The sequence below is a fragment of the Rhineura floridana genome, chromosome 15 (genome assembly GCF_030035675.1).
Source record: "Rhineura floridana isolate rRhiFlo1 chromosome 15, rRhiFlo1.hap2, whole genome shotgun sequence".
NCBI classification, from domain to species: domain Eukaryota; kingdom Metazoa; phylum Chordata; class Lepidosauria; order Squamata; family Rhineuridae; genus Rhineura; species Rhineura floridana.
This window is the reverse complement of record NC_084494.1, coordinates 13,619,285-13,639,727: the sequence shown is the minus strand read 5'-3', so window position 1 is coordinate 13,639,727 and position 20,443 is coordinate 13,619,285. Positions and strand designations below refer to the sequence as shown.

The window sequence follows — 20,443 nt, the reverse complement described above, 5'->3', positions numbered from 1 at the left end:
GATGGGAACCTTTATGCAATACTGGAATAACAGACATGGGAATGTTGGTTCATCAGACCCAGTATGGGATAATATAGAACACTTAGTATGATAAATATCATACTAAACTTTTTAGTATGATAAATATCATATTATCATCAATTTATTTTCTTTTTTTTCTGGTATGAATTTTGTACTCAACTATTATGTTGTTAAATAAAATAAAAGTATACATTTAAAAAACTGTGGGTATGTGTGGTTGAAATTATAGGATGGAAGGGTCATAGCTCAGTCGTAGAGCATCTGCTTTGCATGCAGAATGTCTCTAGTTCAATTCCTGGCATCTCCAGGTAGGAATGGGAGAGACTCCCTGTCTGAAAACTTGGAGAGCTGCTGCCAGTCAGTGTAAGCAATACTGGGCTATATGGACCAATGTTCTGACTTGGTATAAAGCAGCTTCCTGTGTCTCAAAAATGCCTGTGCATTCATACCTGCAAGCAAAGTGAGGAAATGTGCATTAGCCGATGAGCATCAATCCACAAAACCAAGATTTTTTAAAAAAATTACATGTATATGCCACCTATCCTCCAAGGAGTTCAAGGTAGTATGCATGGTTCTTTTCTCTCTCTATTTTATCCTCACAACAACCCAGTGAGGTATGCCAGTCTGAATGGCTGTGATTGGCCAAGGTCACTGAGCTTTAGCTGAGAGGGGATTTGAACCATGGTCTCCCAGGTCATAGTCTTAACACTTTCTCCACTACACCACAGGGTCTCTGGATGAAGCAGCAGCTCCAGGCTCTCCTCTGTCCCTGGTGTCTAAGGCCTGCTGTCATCTTGGCTTGACTCCTTTCAGTGCTGGTGTGACAAAAGGATGGATGGATGCTAACAGGGAGATTCTCTATACCCTGCTCTGAAGATGACCATGCTGGCTGAGCATCAAAATTAAAGTCTTAACATAGCGCATGGTCATGGGGAAGAGGCCATGTCACTCATCACCATCAATGTCACAGGCCTCTGTCCAACAGGTGCTTGAGATACATACGCTACACATTCCACACAGACAAAGGCAAAGCTGTCATGTGAACCTTAAATGTAAAGTAAAGCAGTTATCATGGTCAGAGCCAGGTTATGACTGGCTGGAACAGTTTGGCAAGTCATTTTTATTTTTAGATCCTTCCCAGCTTAATTTTCTACCTTAGGCTACATTCACACCATACATTTATTCCACTTTAAACAGCCATGGCCTCCCCCAAATAATCCTGGGAAGTGTAGTTTGTGAAGGGTGCTGAGTAGGTTTGCCAGGTTCATGGCCTGAGACTGATCCTGTATCTTTCGGTGAAGAGAAAGCCAGCCAAGTGCAGATGTTCTTGCAATACTGTAATGGGAAAAACCACAAGGTGGAATTCTCCCTTCCCCCTGCACAACTTTTAAAGATACAGTAAGGCCCCGCTTATACGGCGGGTTAGGGACCAGGCTGTGATGTTCCTATATTAATGTATATATGGTAAGTGTTGTTGTTTTAGAAGATACATGGTAAGTGGAGTGAAAGAGGAGGGGGAGTGAATGGGCAGTAGAATGCGAGATGATTGGCTGAGTGTTTAAAATGGCTGCATGTATAAAAGGAAGAGTGAGAGTGGAATCTGGGGGGGAGAAGAGAAAGAGTGGATTGCTTGGTGGGGTTTGAGAGAGTTGTTTGCCAGGAGAGAGTGGAGAAGGAGGGAGGTGGAGTTCGGATTAGTATTGAGTAAAACCATATGCTTATGTGCCTTAAGAAGAAATCTTGTTAATCTTGTTAGCTTTGTTATCTGTAATAAATACTTAATTTGGTTTAACAAAGGCCTGATCCTTGGCTGGGGTTTCACAGACCAGAAGGGAGGGTAAGGTAATGACCAAGGCTGAAGGGGAACTGTAACAAATGGTGGCAGCGGTGAAGAGAATAACAATACCAGTATTCAGAGTCTCTGGGAATACTACTATTGGGACGTTACTGGTGGTTGCCTAGCAGGGGGATCTGTTGAGATCTGTGCTAGAGCGGGGAGAGAAACCATAAGAGAGAACAGTCCGGACTGGTGGAGTCCCTGGTGGTGCCTAGTGACAGGCAGTAACCACGAGCAGGTAGGAACCTGACAGGGAGAGCCAGGGAAGGACGCCTCACACAGGTCCCCGCCGTAAAGCGGGACCCATAGACTATAATGGGGCCGTCACGCAAAAATGATGCGAAAATGTCATAAAATGTCATAAAATCACTAAATCGGCTTTAAAAAGGGGAATTTCCCACCGCCGCATTAGCGGAATGCCAGAATGCGAAGCGCCGGTAAGCAGGGCCCTACTGTATAGAAGACCTCTTGATTGCCAGGCCCGGCCTCCAAGAGGTCTTCTGTATTTTTAAAATTGTGCAAGGGGAAGGGAGAATTCCACTTTGTGGTTTTCCCCATTACAGTATTGCAAGAACACCTGCACTTGGCTGACTTTCTCTTCTCCTAAAGATACAGGATCAGTCTCAGGCCCTGAACGTGGCAACCCTCATGCTGAGAGGAGACCCTGATTCCCCTCACAGAGCTACAATTTTCAGAGTTCCCTAGGAAGAGGGATTGACTGTTAAATCACTCTTGAGAACTGTAGCTCTGTGAGGTGAACAGGGTCTCTCCAGTATCCTTAAACTACAGTTCTTAGGATTCTTTGGGGGAATCCATGACTGTGGTATACTACTACTTTAAATGTATGGTGTAGATTGGGTCTTATTCATACCCAATGGACTACTGAGTTGTTTACAAGCCTGGCGTACAGAGACATATTTCTTTTGTCCTACTGTAACCTCTGGTCAACAAGGTTTTACAGACTTTTGAAAGAACACAACTCCCTGCCAACCCTGTTTACCAGAGACAGAAGTTGGCCACATCCACACCAGCCATTTATTCCACTTTAAACAGTCATGGCTTCCCCCAAAGAATCCTGGGAAGTCTAGTTTGTGAAGGATGCTGAGAGTTATTAGACCATTATTCCCAGAATTGTCTGGGAAGAGGGGCTGACTGTTAAACCACTCTGGCCACTGTAGCTCTGTGAGGGGGAAAGGGGATCTCCTAACAACTCTCAGCACCCTTCACAAACTACACTTCTCGGGATTCTTTGGAGGAAGCCATGGCTGTTTAAAGTGGAATACGCCTGATGTGGCTTTAAGAGCAGAGACCTTAGGTTATTGCCAACTAAGTTTCACACAGAGTAGACACACTGAAATTAATGGATCTAACTTAGTCAGGTTCATTAATTTCAATGGGTCTACTCTGAGTAGGTCTAACATTGGATACACCTCCCCCCCAACAGCTGTCAACTCTCTGAAAACAACTGTTGTAGGGTTCCAGTTTCAATGCTCAATTTTCAGTCTGACTCTGACCAGAAATGCAATTGCTTATAAGACATTTGTCCAATTTGTGAATGCACCAAGGTCCCCACCCCACCCTGACAGCTTCAGTGAAGGAGAACTTAGCTCTTTTTCAGATGCTTAAGAGTGAAAAGTTCAGACCTCTCACATTTGGAAGTGGGTGGGAGATAGGACCAAGAGTATCTCCTCACTACGAAGTAAGAAAGGGCCAATGAGCCGGACACAGTGGTTGCCAAGGACCTTGAATCCAGCTCTATAATGACAGTTCTATAAATGGAATTTCAGTAAAACTCATTTTTGAGAAATAAAAATAGGAAAATTCAGATAGCTGTTGGCGTCCTATGAGAATGTTGGCTTTCTTCTAAAGCTTTGCCCCCACTTTTCAAAGCCTTGAATCGCAAGGTTGTTTGTGTCAAAGCCATCTTGCTATTTCTAGCCAAAATGGGGAGAAGCAAAAATGAAAATAACTCAGACCCTGAATCCATAACTAGGCCATTCTCCTCTAAGTGAATGGCGCTTTTGTGTGACTCAGGCTGAGTTACTTTTGTAACATGATAATCTACTGTGGTCAGGGATACTCCCCCCCAGCCCAACCCCTCTTCCTCATTTGAAAGAAGGACTGAAACCTCAAAGTTCTGCTTTCCTGCTCCACCAGCTCTTCTGTATATTGTTTTTATAGTGAGTTTGCAGTTCTCCTGATTCAACTTGTCAGATATGTAAAGATGGCTGCATCTTCTTCAAGCGGGATCTCTCGTCACCTTCCTGACATCCAATACTGCCGAACTCTACGGATGGAAGGATCTGCCCATTTTGGATCTCTCCGTTTCTCCTTTTTCCAGTCTTAAATTCAGTTCCCTACATTTCTGTAGCAATTTGCAAATGTAACAATAAATCTCACATTGTTCAGCATTATGGTGTGAATTTTTCCTAATAAAACATATTAGCTCTGTGAGGGGAATAGGGGGTCTCCTAACAGCTCTCCGCACCCTTAACAAATGACAATTCCCAAGATTCTTTGGGGGAAGCCATTACTGTTTAAAGTGGTACAATAGTGCTTTAAATGTATAGTGCAGATGGAGGCAATATTTCTTTCTGTTATATTTGAAAGAAAAAGATTATTTTCAAGGGATGGGCAGAATGACTGGCTGGGTTTCAACTCAGCATTTGCTAAAAGGAATGGGTTGCAGTAAGCACCTAGGAGCTCCTGCCACCCTAACACACTGCCATCCCCTCCCTTCTTATTCATGCTGAATATAAAGTCTCTTTTCCCCCCGCCCTGGGCTGAACTCTATTTCTGTGTGTTTCTCTCTCCACCTCCACAAAGCACCTGCCGTCTCTTCCTGCAACAGGAACCCGACTCTCAATCTTGCACCTTTATGGGGGAAAGCAACTGCAAACAGCTGTCAGCCTGTCCTCTTTCAACACCCCTGTTCTGGTCTACCAGGTGTTCTCGAGAAGGAAAAAGGAGCCATTTCTTTGCCTAGACACAGAGTTGACTCTCCCTTTCAGCAAGCTTGTCAGTTTGGGCAGAATTTCCTGGATGGTCAGAGAGAGGGAGGCCAAGATTTTGTATGATTATTATGATTATTAATCCAAGTACCGCAGCTGATTGCCAAAATAAGCATCAGGGTATGTGGAAACTGGCCATGGGCATGGGCGTGTGCATATGGGGTGGGGAGAACAGCCATTGCCCTTGTTGGCTTTGTCCATATTCATCAAAAATGCACAAAGCCCATTGGCAGAACTCTACTTTCCAGTCAGGACTATGTAACCAGAGCTTGGAAAAGTTACTTTTTTGAAGTACAACTCCCATCAGCCCAATCCAGTGGCCATGCTGGCTGGGACTGATGGGAGTTGTAGTTCAAAAAAAGTAACTTTTCCAAGTTCTGTATGTAACATAAGAACAGCCTGCTGGGTCAAGCTAATGGCCCGTCTAGGCTACATTCACACCATACATTTATTTCACTATTGTTCCACTTTAACCAGTCATGGCTTCCCCCCCAAAATCCTGGGGACTGTAGTTTGTGAAGTGTGCCGAGAGTTGTTAGAAGACTCCTATTCTTCTACGGAGCTACAATTCCCAGAATGGTTTAACAGTCTGCCCCTCTTCCCACAGGAGTCTGGGAATTGTAGCTCTGTGAGGGGATTAGGTGTCTCCTGACAACTCTCAGTGTCCTTCACAAACTACACTTCCCGGGATTCTCTGGGGGCAGCCATTACTTGGTTAAAGTGGAATCATAGTGGAATAAATGTATGGTGTGAATGTGGCCCTAATCCAGCATCCTGTTCTCACAGTGGCCAACCAGATGCCCATGGGAAGCCTGCAAGCAGGACCTGAGCACAAGAGCACTCTCCCCTCCTGCGGCTTCCGGCAACTGGTTTTCAGAGGCATACTCCCTCCAACAGTGGAGGCAGATAGTCATCATGGCTAGTAGCCACTGACAGCCTTCTCCTCCATGGATTTGTCTAAACCTCTTTTAAAGCCATCCAAGTTGGTGGCCATCACTGCTTCCTGTGGGAGCAAATTCCGAATTTTAACTATGCGCTGTGTGAAGAAGTATTTTCTTTTATCTGTCCTGAATCTTCCAGCATTCAGCTTCAACATTTCAGCACCTATATAGATCTCTAACTATAAGCTGGTTCATGGCTTCCATCTCTTTGTCACACACTACCATGATCAAGACATGGAATCCAGGACAAGGCTTTGCAGGACAGCCGCAAGCTGTAGTCCAGCAACATCTGGCCATACGTTTCCCACCTCTGGACAACAGTCAGGCAGAAAGGCGGGGGGTTGTGATGGGGCTGGGAATACAGGATACAATGGCAGGAGCAGGAGTGTACCAGAACTCATGTTTGGGGATGCAAGGGAAGAACCAGAGTTCTAGTGTTTGGGAAATTAAAGCGGCAGCTCACGCACCCAGCTACCTGGCGCAGAGCCCCGTAAGAACATAGGAAGCTACCTTGTACCTAGTCAAATCATTGGTCCATCTAGCTCAATATTGTCTACTCCAGCCTTTCCCAACCTTAGGGTCCCCAGATGTCGCTGGACTACAGTTCCCATAATTCCTGACTATTGACCATGTTGGCTGGGGCTGATGGGAGTGATAGTCCAGCAACATTTGGGGACCCAAAGGTTCGAAAAGGCTGGTCCACTCTAACTGGCAGTGGCCCTCCAGGGTTTCAGACAAGGGAAACTTTCCCAGCCCTATCTCAAGATGCTGGAGATTGAACCTGGGACCTTCTGCGTGCAAAGCAGATGGTCTACCACTGAGCCAAGGGCCAGTACCGGTGCCAGCTCTAGAGGGCCTCAGCAGCTGCCTATGAGTACCTAGATGCTGGGCTTGCATTAGCTGGTTGGTAACTGTGTCCCTGAAGTGTGAGAGGGGGAACCTGGTGCCAGCAATGGCTGCTGTAACATGCTGTATTTGGGGCTTCCCTTGGGATTAGACCAGAAGCTGCAGCTGGTGCAGAACGCTGAGGTCAGTTTGTTGAGTGGAACACCTGGATGTGCACCTATGACCTCTCTGCTGAGGGAACTGCACTAGCTGCAGATCAGTTACCAGGCCATGTTCAAGGTCTTGTTGTTAACATATAAAGCCAGGTTACCTGAAACTCATGGCACTGCACCCTACAGAATATAATGGGGCAGTGATCTGAAAATGGGCATTTAATGTTGTTGCCCCTGTACCTGGCCTCTGCCACTTGGTGAAGAAGCAACCATTAGTTGTTGCTTCAGATCTCTTGTGGTATTGAATTGAATGAATGAATGAATGAATTTTAATAATACAGCCAAAAGCCATTCTTACACAACACATAATAAAATATTATCAGAATCAATAATTAATTCAAATCATTAAAATATATAGATTCAGTTAAAAACGTTAAACAGTTTGATTATTGGATAGATAATTCACTATTGTTTTTCTGGTTTGGATAGCGCCCGCAGTGAGTATTGGATTAACTTTTACTCAGAGTAGATCCACCAAAATTAATGGCCCTAACTCAGTCATGTTCATTCATTCCAATGGTCTGTTCTAAGTTAAAATTACTTGGATACCACCCTTAACTTTTGCCCCGGCTTTCCCTGACCCATTAGACTGGATCCAGTCTTATCTGCTTGAATCCTGATATGTTTTGTCCTCTTTGCTTTTACATACTTTCATTTGTTTTTATACTGCTGTTTTACTGGCCTTCATTTTGTATCTTCGCTTTAATGATATTGCTTGTTTTTAAGATTAAGTGGTTGTTAAAATATTAAGTGGCTAAAAATGCTATTAAATAATAAAATTAATGTATTTTATTTATTTATCTGTCAATTATTGCATTGACCTTCCCTCCAAGGAGCGTAAGGTGGTGTACATGGTTCTTTTCCCTCTCCCCATTTTATCCTCACAACACCCTTGTGAGGTAGGTTAGGCTGTGTGAGAGAATAAGTGGCCGAAGGTCACGCAGCGAGGTTCATGGCTGAGTGGAGATTTAAGCCCTGGTCAACCAGGTCCTAGTCCGACACTCTAACCCAGCCTTTCCCAACCTTTGGGTCCCCACATGTTGCTGGGCTACAACTCCCATCAGCCCCATCCAGCATGGCCAATGGTCAGGAATTATGGGAACTGTAGTTCAGCGACATCTGGGGACCCAAAGGTTGGGAAAGACTGCTCTAACCACTACACCACAGAGTGATGACAGAACAGCTAGCGAATGCCTTCTCATCAGGCTTTGAGAGAGATGTTGGATGCAGATCTGTCCTGCAGGGCATGGTGTAGCCTTGTGCTCCCAAAGCCCATTCTGGCTACAAACATTCTGTAAACATTCTCCGATCTAGCATCCTCTCTCTTATTACACTCTGGTCAGGAAAATTCTGGCAGCTGTCCCAGGGCCCGTAGATTGGGGTGGGGGTTAGAATTCAATTCAGTTTGCATTTAAAGCTGAATCCATCAAATTCACACTTTCTGAAACAATATGAGAACCAAAACAGCCATCCTTCAAAATTCGCACATATTTGAATTTTGCAATGCAATTCGCCTACCAAACAATGTTTACAAAAATACATATAATAGGGGGGGAAATGTGCATAAAAATGAATGTATTTACCAAAATAACATACAAAAATGCACTACATTGGGAGACATTCCTTTGCAAAAATGGGTACATTAATCTGCATACAAATGTATTTATTAGGAGAAATTTACACTAAAATGCTGAAGAATTTTCATGAGGGTTTTAAAAAAATAAATTTACAAATTGCTGCAGAAGTGTGGAGACCTGAATCTAAGACTGGAAAAATGAGAAACTGACAGATCCTGCTATGCTAAAATCAGTACCGACCCTCCTGCCCTCCAAGTCAATTGAGGGCCACTTTGTCAGCTCACCTACAGTCCAAATGGGAGGGATGTCGCAGGGACAACACTCTGAAGCATGCTCCAGAAAACACAGGTTTTGTCTGATCTCACCTTCCAACCAGAGACATGGGGCCCTTCCTGACAACCTTCTCATTGTGCATTCATGATGATTTGTACTCATGAAATTATCAGGGCAGTGACATGATTCTGCTTTCAATACTGTTTACGTTTGCAAAAGATTCAGGGCAGACATATTGCTTTGTTTCCAATCACTGCATGTCCCATAGCTTTCTGCTGAAATCCTAGAACATTTTAGAGCACAAATGTACAGCTTTATACTCCCACCCTGCTGTTCTTGTGCTATGGAGGTGGAGTGATCTTGGCAATTGTATCATGTGGGGGTTTTTTTGTATGTACTTTTTGTTTAAAAGATATTTCTTTCATTTTGTTACTTAAAACGTGGGCTTTTATTATTGCCCGCAGCAGTACTAGCACTACTTGGTTTTGAAAGTGGGATTTGTATTCTATTTCTTACCTTGATTCTTGCATTAATTCCTTTTCGTTGGGATTTGTAAACCGCTTGGAGGTTTCTGTTGAAATACGAAGCGGTATATAAATTAAGCAAACAAACAAATGAACAAAAGAGTCCCTGCAGACAGCAATAATGCGGAAATACTGGGGAAGCATCACAGAGCAATTAACAAAGCAGAATGATGCGAGGACAGTTCAGTATAAACCCTCATTCACTATTATTGTGTCAATGTCATGTTGCAGAACATACCCGGAGTGGGAGGACCCAGGCTGGAGGAGCTACTAGTTCTCATGGAAGTGATATATAGGAAGATATAGGAAGCTGCCTTATACAGAGCCACACCATTGGTCCATCTAGCTCAATATCGCCTACACTGACTGATAAGGATGGAAAGCTCTGTTGATTTTGGTTCTCTCAGTTTCTCATTCCTTCAGTCTTAAATTTGGCTCTCCACATTTCTGCAGCAATTTGTGATTTTTTTTTAAAAAAAATCCTCATGAAAATTCTCTACCATTTTAGGGCGAATTTCTCCAAATAAACACATTTTTGTTGGCAGTTTTGACAAAGGTATATATTTTTGCAAGCCAGTTGTCATGATTTCATGCCTTTTTGCACATTATTTTCACTCATGTATTCATTCTTATGCACCCTTTCCCCTAATTTATGCATTTTTGCACATGTTGTTTAGTTGGCGAACTGCATCCCAAAATTCTAATAAATGTGAATTTTGAAGGATGGCTGTGTTTCAGTTCTCATATTATTTTGGAAAGTACAAATCTGATAGATTCGGACTGAAATGTGAACTGAATCCTACTGACCGGCAGCGACTCTCCAGGATTTCAGGCCTGAGACATTCCCAGTCCTATCTGGAGATGCGGGGGATTGATCCCGAGGCCTTCTGCATGCAAAACGGATGCTCTGCCACTGAGCTACAGCCCTTTTCCCAGCTACGGTCCTTCTCCTAAAGCTGTGCCCTTCAGGCTGCACAAGTGGATGCTTACATAACAGAATACTCTTCTCTATCCGCTCCCCATAAAACAAAATGTCAAGATGGAAAGATCTAGCTCAGCCTCCTCCCTGACATGCAAGTATAATCCTTTTGCTAGTTGTTGAAAAGAAAATCCTTACATGTGGATAAACAAAAGGCCATTATTGAACACCTGTCGATAATGGGAAAATTTCCCTTGCAAAATAAATGAATGGAAGTCTTATAGATCATTGTATGTCTTCATGGGCTGGCTCAGGAAAAATCTCACAGTAGTGGAAATGGACAAGTTTAACTGGTTTAATAAAACTATGAAATGTTAATGGGAAATGGCAAAAAAATGGTATGCTTTTGTTACATATGAGCATAGGAAGTTACTTCATACACTGAGTCAAATCAGTTATCAAGCTCAGTATTGTCTACACTGACTGGCAGCAGCTCTCCACGGTTTCAGACAGGAGTCTTTCCCATACCTGGAGTTGTCAGGGTTTGAACATGCAATGAATGCAGTTCCACTGAGCAATGGCCCAGTACTGGAACAATCCCAGTATGATCCCCAATTAGAGGGATATTTGTTTTATATCTGCTAATGAAGGGTTTTAATATTATTGCAATTTTTAAATCCTAGCACATAGATATCTAGCATGTCAGAAAAGAGGGCTCTCATTGCCCTTTTCCTCCTGACATGCCTGTTTTCTATATGCAGGGAAAATTTTGTCTATAGAGGAACATGCCATCATATGATTTCTTAATGTATACAGAGGTGCTGTCTCACAGATGCAACGCAATGCAACAACACAGCCACTAAAACATGAATCAAACCCATGCTTTGAAATACAAAACAATACTTTGTGACATTATGGTTGGTTCAAAAACAAATATTACCCTACTATGGGGTTTTTTTTCTTATGGGACAACTTTTGCTTCTTCCCCCCCCCTTTTTAATGCCTGTATATTGTACATTCAAGGAGGAGTAGCAGCAATAGCAAATTTATTCTTTAGCTATAAGCAGAGCTTGGGCTGATGGGAGTTGTAGTTCAAAAAAGTAACTTTTCCAAGCTCTGGGCCTATAAGCCATGACAAAAACCAAAAGGAACATTCAGAGCTGAGCCACAAATTTAGGGTGGTATTCAATGCTGGTCCTGTTCAGAGTAGTAGATCATTACTAACTTAGGTTTGTTGATTTCAATAGGTCTGCTATAAGTAGGATTTAGCTGAATCCTCCTACAACTTACAACTCTTAGCTCTTAATTCCTGGCTGCCAACACATATAAGGAAACATGCAAAGTAACAGTTTTCATTATTAACAGTAAATAAGAAAAAAAAACACATAAACACACTAGATATAACAAAATCCTCTGCAGGACTAAATTCAGATAAATATTTTTTCACAAGGATCCTTATATGCTCAGATACACACATGTGCCAGGGAGCTGCATCATGCACACTAGTGTCTTAATGACAAAACATGCAAGCGCTTTCAGATTACATCCCTCTGTCGAAGAATCACCAGCTTGAAAATAAACATCTCATCACAAAGAAATCACCATATAGAAGCCATGAATTGGCGGCCCACCTCACAGCCAATGATTAATTTTTTTTCAGAGTTCACCACCAGCTGATACCAACAACATTCATTTTACACTTGCAGGCTCCAAGGGCAGCAGCCAGCTGTGCCAAACACATCTGTATTTTTGGTTAAGAAAACCCCATTAGTAGGTGCAATTTCAGTGCACTGCAAAAATGTGTATACCTAGTGGAAAAATAATATCTGTGACTCCAGAGTATGAACATTCTGGAGTAAGTCAGAAAGCTGGGCAAGTGCGTCGAAATTCTTAGTCTTGCCAGTTTTTTTTGTTGATGCAGAACTCTGTGCCCTAGGAAAATTGCACCTGTTGAATTCCAGCTTTTCCAACAGCTGTAAAGGGTGGAGCCTAGCATGGAGGGCATGTGTTCAAATTAGCATTCCCTTGTCTAGGGCACATTAATTTGCAGTCAAGTAGCTTAATGATTTCCCTCTAACCTGTTCCCATTCTCTGTGCACTGTTTATTTCCTTACTGCCTCCTCCAGTCGAAAAACCATATGGTTGAGATTAAACCTTCCTGGCTACAGCAGGAAGTTCCTTACCAAAAGGGTGCATAAGAACATAAGAAGAGCCTGCTGGATCAGGCCAGTGGCCCATCTAGTCCAGCATCCTGTTCTCACAGTGGCCAACCAGGTGCCTGGGGGACTGCAACAGTCATTAGCTGGACATTCTCCTCTCCGTTTTTGTTTTCATGTGACTCACACGAACAGGTAAGACCACTGCAAATTCCACACAAGAATAAGGGAGGAGTTATGCCCACTCATGATGCAGCACAGCAGAGAACGGTCCTACAATCATGGGGCCACACAACGCCATGTAGAGTTCTGGTTGCAGCACCTCAAGAAGAAAACTGTACAGCTGTAAAAGGTGCAGAAAGCGGCAAATGAAAAATGATCAAGGGCTGAAGCAACTCCCCTATGAGAAAAGGCTGAGATGCTTGCAGCTTTTTAGCTTGGGGAAGGGGGGGAAGAGTAAGGAGAGACATGACAGATGTCTATAAAATTAAACATGCTACGAAGAAAGAGGGGGTCCATGTGTCCTGGTTTATTGAGGAAAGTCCTCTGTCTGAAGGCCGACCAAAGGACAGTCTGCTGTTTGAAAGAGTTTTTAAACAGCTGTCTGGTATAAGTGCTTTTTTTTGAAGATAAAGAATCCTAGGGCAAGGGTTTCCAAACTGTGGTCCGTGGACCACCAGAGCTTCATTCAGGTGGTCCATGGAATGTCAGTGGATTTGTGGTTGAAGATGAGAGCCTGCACATCCAATTGCATTAAATATTCATATTGATTTTTAATTTTATTGCACTGTTGTATTACAATTTGAATTCAACTGAATTACAATCGCTACAACAGAAACAAAAATCATTAAACTCTCCTTCACTGAAGCCGGCTGAGGTGGAGTGGGGATCTTGGCACATTCACAAATTGGGCGAATTTACTATAAGTAATTGCATCTCTGGTCAGAACCAGATTGAAAATTGAGCATTGAAGCTGGAAACTTGCAACAGTTGTTATTTTCAGAGTGCCGACAGAGGTTTGGGGGACAAAAAAAAAGGTTGTATCCAATGCTACTCCTACTCAGAGCAGACCCATTGAAATTAATGAACATGACTAAGTTAGATCCATTAATTTCAATGGGCCTACTCTGCATAGAACTTAGCTGGATACAACCCAAGGCTTCAGATAACTGCAATGAATAGGCAGGCTCATGTGGGAGGAGAGACAGACCTTGAACTACTCTGGCCCAAACTGTTTAGGATGTTATTTCATCCTCAGACTATGAAACACTTTTGCACCATTTTGAAACAGAGGAAATCAAAACAATGGACTTCTTGACAGCCTCAGAGATGAAGGAGGGAAGTTGTTAGAAAAAAGTGTTTAAAAAAAAATATCTCCCAGATATAAAGTTACCTTCCTAAATTGCTTTCTATGGTACTCTCTCAATTCACAAAGTGGGCAATATGATAGGCCACTGATTTGCTAGCTGAATACAAGAAGTTTCACATCAGTATCACGTTTCTTTCCTGCACAAAACGGTGGACTGTAGCCAATTTCAGTACACAACAATGTAAAATGGGGGTTCCATTCCCTGTGCACAGACGTCACCATGGCCTCTTTGCAATCATGGAGCTGAGAAACTTATCTGACTTAACTGAAGGGTATATTCTAAGTCCGGCAAAGTAATCAACACTGCACTCAGCCATACGCCACTTCAGGGGTAGATAGCCTATGGCCCATGGCCTAATTTCAAAAGCCCTCTACAAGTGAACAGCTCAGGCATCTGGCAGGAGCAATCGCTCCCTCCTCTGGCTGTCCTTTGGGGAGGAAGGGAGAGGCAGAAAAAGGCGAGAGAGAGAGAGAGAGAGAGAGAGAGAGAGAGGAGGCTGTCAGAGAGAGAGAGAGGAATGACAAAGAGAGAAAGAGAGAGAGGAAAATTGGTTGGCCCTTCCTTCTACAAGCTTTGGTTCTGACCACAGCTTGCATGAGGTTTCTGCCAGATAAGCTCAGGGCAATGTGGCCTTCACCCAGAAAGAGACTGCAGCACTCATACACACTACTTGCATACCATTTTCATACCCACAGAGACAGTTGACCAATACTTCAGTTGTAGCGGCTCTGCCCTGCCCCAGCCTGTCACTTTAAGCTTGCCCAACGTCTCTAGTCCTCCATCAAGTCCAAGCAGATAAGTCACGTCTCAGGAAAGGTAGACAAACCAGGGCAAAATCTGGCAGCAGTTAACCCTGGGGCAGCCCACCTCCCCACAATCCAGACAGGTGGCAAGCGCCCTTCCCTGAAAGATGTGCCGGACTTGCAAGGGGCTGCTTAATCACTTTGTTAATCAGAGCCCAGTTTTTACCTAACTTTTTTCAATCTTATGTTCTTTTTGTGTTTTTTAGATTAACACGGAACACCAGATGCTGCCCTTCATTGTGTCAGTCCCACTGGGCCCACTAGCTCAATAATGCCTACACTGAATGGCAGAGGCTCTCCAGGCTTTCAGATGGGGGACATTCTCCACCCTACCCAGAGATGCCAGGGAATTAACCTGGGACCTTCTGCATGCAAAGAAGCTGGAGCCCCTTCTCCAAATCCTTTGTGCTGATGTTCTTCTCTGTTGCTAGATTTACACTATTGCTGTTGTGTGTTGGTTTTTTCCATGTTGATTTAGGGTTATATCCAGTTCTAGTCCTATTCAGAGTAGACCCACTGAAATGGACAAACCTGACTAAGTTAGGTACATTATCTTCAATGTACCTAATTCTAACTACTCCAAAACTAAGCAGGATACAAAACATACACGTGAAATCTAAGCATTTTTTAAAAAATAGTTATTAAGAACTTCTGTTACTGGGTATAAACATTACAGATTAAATACATAAATACATTTTCATTTTGATTACAGACCTTTCAGGAATAGGCTTTGGAACAAATATACTGCTATGAACAAACATACTGCTGTTTTAAACATTTTATGCCAAGGCAAAGAAGAAGAGATTGATATGCAGAAGTGAGAAAAGGCTGACAGTTTAATTCTTGTTGCTTGCTAGCAATGATGTGTATTCAGTATTTTTGCTTATTTATTAAATTATTATTTTATATTATTTATTAAAATACAGCCCCTCCCCTATTCCCTAGCAGAACGTTTTTATTGCTTTTTTATCAATTTGACTGGAAATGCTTACTATAGACATTTGATTTATTTACATAAAAAGACACGTCTTTTTCAGAGGGCAGTTGAAGAAGAGACCTGACTGCTGTTGCTATTAGGAACTGTTGTTTAAGTGATTTGTTGTTTTAGTAGATTGTGATTTTTTAATGTATTTCTATATATTCTTATTTACTTGTTTTATTGTAAACCACCCTGTGGCCTGTGCAAGAAGTAGCATATAAATTATCTATAAACAGACAAAGAATACTTTAAGGGGGGGAAAACTCCAGCCAGCTCTGAATTCTCTTGATGACTTGGGTTGGCTTCACTTGAGCTGGCACAGTGCAGCCTAGAGTGTAAAAATGAGGTTTTTGCAGCAGCATGAGAGGAATGCCTTATGGTAGAAGTTTTTAAAATTCACTACATATCATTGGTATGGTGTTCTCAGAATTCTGTCAAGGGAGGCAGAAGCAGCACTTCAAATCAGAGGTGGAAACACTGTGGCCCTCCAGATGTTGTGGGCTACAACTCCACCATTCCTGACTATCAGCCACACATGTGAAGGTATGGGGGGGGGGACTTGGAAAATCCCCCCCCATTTCCCCCAATTTTTTTCCTTTCAATTTTTCAGGAGGAAAAATGGGGAAATGTCTGGAAAAACAGTTTTTACATCTCTAGCTGGGACAGATGGGAGTCAGGAGTGCGACAACATCTGGAGGGGCCCAGTTTTCCCCCACCCCAACGTAAATGTTGAAAAGGAGGTCTTGGGGCTCAGGCCTGCGTGGAAACCCTGCCACCTACCTTATAAAGATGCTCTACTAAGCCTTTCATTGTCAGCATGCAGGGACAGGCTGCAGTGGCTCAATGGTGAGGGAAAGGCACTCTGCACATGCTCTGTGGTACTTTTATTGCATAGCTACAGACTTGAAGGCAAAGAATGACCATTGACTGAAACCAACCTATCAAATTCAGCCCCTCCTCCACTGCTTTTTTGGTCTCAGTTGCCCCTTTAGCATGAGCAAGTCACTATGCTTCAATGCCACTTGCCCACGGCTCACCAAACCTCCCTTTTCCTGCCTGTTTCCATGAGAAGCCCACAGTTGTAATTCCTCCTCAGGTACTCCGTTACGCCTCTCCATCCAACATCCACTAGCGAAGCCAGTATGATGTAGCGCAGCGTCCTTCAACTTTGGGTCTCTAGATGCTGTTGGACTACAACTCCCATCATCCTGTCCATTGGATCAGCTGGCTAGGGATGATGGGAGTTGTAGTCCAACATCTGGGAACCCAAAGTTGAAGAACAGTGATGTAGCGGATAGAGCGTTGGACAAGAACCCTGAGCATTGGTCATGCTGTCTGGGGCTGATGGGAGTTGGAATCCAGCAGCATCTGGAAGGCCACAGGGTCCCCATCCGCTGCTCTACATCTTTCCTTCACCACACGGCCTCTGAACTTCCTCTCCTTTATCTTTTACTCCTCAGTATTCATCAGTGCCTGGGCGAGACCTAAATCCCAGCAACTTTCTCTTCCTTTTAGCCAGGTGTAGAGTAAGTGTAATATTCAACACTAGTCCTATTCAGAGTAGACCAGCCTTTCCCAACCAGTGGGCCACCAGATGTTGTTGGACCACAACTCCCATCAGCCTCAGACAGCACTGCCAATGGTCAGGAAAGACAGGAATTGCGGTCCAACAACATCTGGTGGCCCACTAGTTGGGAAAGGCTGGAGTAGACCAACTGAAGTGAATGGGAATGACTAACTGGTTCATTAGTTTAACGGGTCGACTCTGAATAGGGATGGAGGGATCTCTACATTTCATTGCTCTCAGTTTCTCATTTCTCCAGTAATAAATTCAGTTCTCCACATTTGTGCAGCAATGTATAATTTTTTTAAAAATCCTATGAAAATTCTTCAACAAATAATAATGTTGTTGCTGTTGTTATTACCCGCCCTTCACCAGTAGGACCCAGGGTGGATCACAACACAAAATAGACCATTAAATTTTTTAGTGTGAATTTCTCCTAATAAACATATTTTACATGGAGTTGTTATTAATATATACATTTTGCAACAATTTATCCTAATATAATGCATTTTAATGTGTTCTTCCCCACTATATGCATTTTATTCCCACTTTCTCCTAATATACACATTTTTTAAAACACTGGTCAGAGAAGTCCATTGCAAAATTTGGATAAGTGTAAATTTTGAAGGGTGGCTGTGTTTGATTCTCAGGTTGTTTTAAAAGTGCAAATTTGATAAATTCAGTTTTAAATGTGAACTGAATAAATTTTCTCACCTATCCCAACTCTGAGAAGGCCTTAGTTGAATACAACCCTAAGAAATTACATCTTTCAGCATCATTTTGTCTTTTTTTAAAAATCTGGTATTAGTATTTGTACCTCTGCTTTTATGAGAATTTGGAGTATGACCTTGTCCAAAGAGTGCTCTTTCTTTGCCCACATGGTTTGATTTCAGTCATAAGGATTGGGCCCACCCCTTCATTCCCCGCCCCTGATAAAATACCATCCACAGCAGCATTATAACCCAGTAAAACAAGCCAACTGAGCCAATCCTATCCATTATCATAACTGCCTACAGCATTAACAGAAGCTAAACAACAAAAGCTTCCATTCCCTGAGCAACTGAACAGTCCGTACCGCTATGCTGATTCAGCCAACACAGAGAGGTTTCACCGCAGCAAGCACATTTCAATAGAGATTCCATAAATCAATGTCTAGAAACAATCATGCCCTTCCACTGAGCCATCAAGAGAATTCTTCGCTTGGAGGACCCATAGAGCAAGCTCCAGCTCCTACTCCCAAGAATGGAAGTTTTAAAAAAACCTCTCTCCTCTAACTCCGTAGAGCCATAAGGCTGAACACCAGCAATTCTCACCTCAACCACCTCAGAGGGAGCACTATTCTCTCAGCATCAACTCATAGATCTGCTAATGATCATAATACTGAGCTGCCAGAACAATGATGGAGAATGTATGTAAAAAGCTTTAAATGCTGGTTGCTTCCAGATGACCCATTTATTGAGCATGCATCTTGAATTGTTGGCAGGGAGGTTAAACATTGGCTGTTTATTAAACATTCATTCTGATTTGTTTGAAGGAGGAGATATACAATGTTGCACCAAGCAATTGTTGTCCCACGCCTTCCAGTGGGGGAAGAGGGTTTGTTGCACAAGAGCAGCAGATCAACTTTAATTGTGCAACCTGAATTTCCTGGTATGTGACTGAATCTGCACCAAAACACCAAAACACTAAAAGTGGCCTTCCTCTCATCAGTGACTGACATTCCCGCAACACTTTTGTTTTCACAGTAAAAGGGGTTTTGGCTGATCACACACACAAGCACTGAAAGAATGTGTGAGAGGAGATGAGGGGGTCACTCAGGGTAGCCTTGCCCCTGCTACTAATGCCCACAGTGGCCACACCACCTGTCACCCACACGTTCAGCATGGGCACGTTCTGTGGGCACACTCTTTTTTTTTGTCTCTTGTCAAAATGAGACTTTCAAACTGAACTCCCACTAACTAGGAAAGCAGAAGTTCTCATTCTTTGGATGCGTCTCAGAATTACTGTGGTGCTTACAGCTGGAGCTGAGGCAAGCATGTTACTTTAAAGTTATGTGCTGAGTTCAGAGGGTCTTGTGATGTTCCTGCTTGTAGGGTAAATATGGTAAGTGCTGTTTATATAGAAGACATATGGTAAGTGGAGTGAAAGAGGAGGGGGGAGTACATGAGCAGTAGAATGCTGGATTGGCTGAGCGTTTGAGTGGCTGGGAGTATAAATGGAAGAATGACAGTTGAATCTGGGTGGATGTTAGTAGGGTGTAGAAGAAGGTGTTTGGTGGGTGGATGTTAGTAGGGTGGAGAAGAAGGTGTTTGGTGGTGGATGTTGGGAGTGTGGAGAAAGAGGTGTTTGAGGGTGGAGGTCAGGAGTGTGGAGAAAGAGGGAGTTGGAGTTCTGATTAATAATAAGTCAAGTACAAAACAGGAATAGATGAAACCATACGCTTGTGAAACATTCTAAAACTAATCTTGTTATTTCTGATATTTAATAAATACTTATTTGGTTTACCAAAGGCCTGATCCTTGGCTGGGGGATATACATACCAGAAGGGAGGGCAAGGTAATTACCAAGGCTGAACAGAAACAGTATCTAATGGTGGCAGCGGTAAAGGGAGGAATAATAACAATTCAAGTATCCAGAGCAACCCAGAGTTGTATGCGTTACAAGGGGGTTGGAACAGCATAAGCACGCAGTCACAAAAGTAACCAGCTAGAGAGAGACTCAGGCAAAGTCTCTGGGAGTATTGGTTATAGGACGTGACTGGTGGTGTTGCCTAGCAGGGGGATCTAGTGAGATCTGTGCTAGAGCAGAGTGAGAAACCATAAAAAGGACAGCCCGGACTGGTGGTATCCCTGGTGGTGCCTAGTGAAAGGCAGTAGCCACAAGCAGGTGGAAACCTGACAGGGAGAACCAGGGAAGGACGTCACAGGTCTCACTTCCAGGTATCTATACACAGAATTGCAGTGTTAGTGAGCTAAAAATGTCTCTTGCTTCAGTCAAGGTTTATGATGCGAGTTACACCGGCTGCAGTGAGAAAAGTCACTAGTGACTAAGTATAACAAAATGGCTGTTTCTGGGAGGATGGGTCAAACATAACCAGCTGAGAGGGACCCCAAAAGTGATTAGAGCTGCAGTCCTATACCTGCTTACTTGGAAGTCTCACTGAAGTCAATTGGACTTATTAGACAACACTCTCTGACACTGGAGGCCTTCAAGAGGCAGCTGGACAGCCATCTGTCTTGTGTGCTTTAACTTGGATTCCTGCATTGAGCAGGGGGTTGGACTCGATGGCCTTACAGGCCCCTTCCAGCTCTACCATTCTGTGATTCTATGGCAAATATAGGATTGTGCATTAAGTGATTTTAGTTTCAATTGTAAAAATACCCTTATCCTTACTATAGTCAAAATTGCTT

General features: G+C 43.1%; 1 protein-coding gene across 4 annotated transcripts in view; it reads right to left on the bottom strand.

Annotated features, from left to right (window-relative positions):
* NCMAP (non-compact myelin associated protein) overlaps window positions 1–20,443 on the bottom strand; it is a 40,799-nt gene that overhangs the window by 14,748 nt on the left and 5,608 nt on the right. For 2 of the 4 annotated variants that reach the window (XM_061597381.1, XM_061597380.1), the window contains exon 2: window positions 9,235–9,289. The exons of 1 other annotated variant lie outside the window; for it this stretch is intronic. The gene's annotated coding sequence lies outside the window, so the exon portion shown is untranslated. Of the gene's footprint in view, window positions 1–3,986; window positions 4,224–9,234; window positions 9,290–20,443 lie in introns of all 4 variants that reach the window. One more of the 4 variants, XM_061597382.1, reaches the window with a different exon arrangement.